Raw genomic sequence first — 3,627 nt, forward strand, 5'->3', positions numbered from 1 at the left:
CATTGAACACCTTCAAGATGAAACTGGATGCTTATCTTGCTGGGATCCTATGACCCCAGCTGACTTCCTGCCCTTTGGGCAGGGGGCTGGACTCGATGATCTTCCGAGGTCCCTTCCAGCCCTGATGTCTATGAAATCTATGAAATAATAAGTTTATTTCACCAAATAGAAATAAGTATGCTTAAAGTCCTTAATGGATGGGAATCGGGCATCCGTATTTTAAGTGAGCATTGGTTGTGACCAACATTTATGTTCCTTGCAACAATAACCTAAGCATATCCATTTTCTTTTTAACTCTGACATTTCCCTTAGGTAGGACTTTTGCCAAAGGGGAGAAATATTATCAGGCGAGCAGGAGCACAGGGCCCCAGTGTTTTAAGTGCTGGGCAAATATGGGGTGATGATCCCTGCCCTAAAGAGCTTTCCAACTAAATACATAAGAGAACAGGAGGGGCAGGGAGGTGAAGTGACTCATCTGAGGTTAATGCCAGGGCCAGGATCTCAGCCTTATTTATGAGCTCTTATTCTATTGCCATATCAAATAGACTGTGCTGCCTTTCCCCTGAGAAAATCATGGTTCCTCACGATGAAAGGAATATAAGCTGGAATGGGCCAGTAAATCCGGTTATACTTTTGTAGGATTGTTCAATATTCAGTGCCAGGTTGCATCTTCAGAAGTTTGTACAGGGCACCATGGAAGACCCAATCCTGGCTTAAGTTCCTTGCAACAAAAAGTCACCAGTGACAACGGTAATTAGAGATGATTGAACCACTTTGAATAAGCAGCAGCTCGTCATGAAACTCCTTTTTGATTAAAGCAAAATAGCCAACTTATCTCATCAGCTTTTTTTCATAGGCTTGTAGTTGTTAGAGGCTGGAAGGGACCTTGCAGATCACTGGGTCCAGCTCCTCTGCACTCAGGAAGGAAAAACTGCTGGGATCAGATGGCCTTTTGTTTAAAAAAAAAAAAAAAAAAAAAAAAAATTATTATTTTCAGTAAAGTGTGATAACAAATTAATTCAATACATTTTCCAATTAAGAGAAATGCGGGGAAGCCTCTTCCCCTAGACAAACTAAGGTGTTGAAACTGCACTTGCCCCATGCTCACCAGGTTATTTCGAATGTCTGATCATTTGCATTGTGATAACAGCTGGGAACCCTAATCATAGAGCAGCATAAATCGCATGCTAATACTTTGATTTGTTCAGGATGGGTTTTGGTGTTTAGGTACAACCCAGTGAGAATAAGGGTACTGGCTCTGTTCCATAGTTTACTGTTGTCCCCTTTGCAATATTTTGCAAAGAGAATAGCAACAAGAAACAATCCTATAATGCCCTATCTGGCCTTCTAGTTAAGTTCAAACCCTAGATTGAAACTAATAAGCCCTCTGGACAGGGCTCTGTGTGTCCTGACATCCTGGATGACACAAAGTCCCAGCAGCATCTATCATTTCAACAGCAACTCAGTCACTTAAGTGCCTAGCACACCTTTGCTAGTCTTGGATGCATGCCTTCAACCACCGGTACAGGCAGGACGGGATCGATCTGCGCAAGACAAAGCAATCCTCTTTCGTGCCCTATAAAATTTGCTCTTCCTACTGCAGTTCATACCTGTCATGATGACAGCTATTCTTTGCTTTGGAATAGGCTGACAGCATCACTCTCATTATAGCTGAGGTTTAGACCAGTGTTTCCCAACCTTTTTCACCACACGGCACTCTTAAGTGGCCTCTCTCCTGAGGGTGTGGAGCAGGTGGCGCAGCGCTTGAATCACTGGCTGGAGCCATGCTCCCCATCTGGCTGGCTGGGGCATAGTTGGGGGCTTGGCTCCACCCCAAAATGATGCGGCACACTTGGACATGCCCGGCAGATGGTATTTCGGTGTGCCGCAGCACACCAGTTGGGAAACGTTGGTTTGGACATTGCTTTTAAGTCCAATTCAGCAAGATAGGTAGGCTTCCACCTATTTTTAGCAATCCCATTGAAATTAATAGGACTATCCATGCATTTTATGTCAGAGAAATGTTTAAATGCATTGGTGAATTGGACTGTTACCAATGAGACTGAAAATACAGCATGCTTGTGATAAACATAATTTTCCTCACTTATTAAGGCCCAGGTTGGCCAAGGGGTTTCCTAAAGGTCAGAACAAGAATCGGTGGCAACATCAGAAAACAAACTTGTCTTGCTGTTCTTCTGTCAGTGGTTAAAACTGTTGATTGGGCTACTAAGCAGTGTGATAACGTATCTGCTCTCATGATGATATATAGCTCCATTTCTAAATGCCATCAATCCTATATGACATGACATATAGCTCTCCATAAAAAGAAGCTTATTCCTCATCTAGAGCATTCAGCTTGTGTTTCACTCTTCCAAATACACCCAATGTGGAATGACATCCAGAATATTTCACCATCCGGGAATAGAGAAGTGCACTTGCCTAATCATATTATTGAAATATGGACAAATGCATTCCTTTGGGGTGACTATTGATAAATAAAAGAGAATTTCCAGCTTCTAGCTGAGTAAATGAATGGAAATACTGCTGTTACACTTATGCCTTGTAGTTATGACTAGTTCGTTTTTCTGTATAATGGGTTTTTTTTCTGTATAATGGTTGTAATCATGCTAATGACAGCAAGTGTCACCCAGAGCATCTCAAGTGCTCCAGCGCTTCCTACTAAGAAGTCACTTCCCTTAACAGTTGGTGCAGGAGAACTGTATAGATCTAAACCTGCTAAATCAGAGTTGAATAGCAAGTATTTTGAGCTGTGTTATGTCTAGGGACCTGCATAAATAGCAGTGAGACAAAGGGTTTGTCACAGCTTGCAGCACACCGAGCTGACTTTGTGGGCATTTTGCGACAGCCCTGCCCCTCACTGCTGATTGGCAGAGGGGCCTTGGTGACCCCACCCCTCACCACTAATTGGTGGTGGTTGCTTGGTTGCATCTCCTTGATGTGACCATGTTGGTTCAGGGTGAACATTACTTGCATCTTGTTGGGGTATCCTAAGATGAAAATGTCATCTGGCCAGCTCTTTTTCTTGGTTACATCTCCTTGACAAGGAGATGTAACCAATCTGGTTGGTTACATCAATGATCTACTGGTATTTTTGTTGTTGTTGTTGTTTTTGTTTTTTTGGGGGGTGGAGGTGGCTAATTTTGCATGAAATCACAACCAATACCAGATTTCCTGGCAATTGTGGACTTTTTTTTTTCCCGGTTTCTGCAAAATTTGTGAAACTCTGATTTAGGTAGGTCCCTGGTTACGTATGATGGTGCACAGTGATTGCCAGCATCTTATGTCTAGCTTGTGGGATAAATTTGCATTCCAGTAATATTCAGTCTCTTCTACTTTAAAATAAAATTGAAACAATAGTGCCTGATAAGACTGTTGGGGCAAAAGCCCCCAGTCTTGCCCGGATCTAACATAATTGAGGAGGAGAATGCAAAACCAGCAGAAAGTTCAGCTTCACATATTTATTTCCTGAGCTGGCTAGGTACCAAGCCTAGTCCCCAGCAGGCTGCTCTAATTTATATTAGCTGTCACTGGCCACAAGTCATTATTTTAACTGCCAAAAATGACTAGTGTACAAGATTACATTCATTCAGGATTCTGCCCTTTTCT

Source organism: Alligator sinensis, unplaced genomic scaffold (genome assembly GCF_000455745.1).
Source record: "Alligator sinensis unplaced genomic scaffold, ASM45574v1 scaffold1399_1, whole genome shotgun sequence".
Classification (NCBI taxonomy): domain Eukaryota; kingdom Metazoa; phylum Chordata; order Crocodylia; family Alligatoridae; genus Alligator; species Alligator sinensis.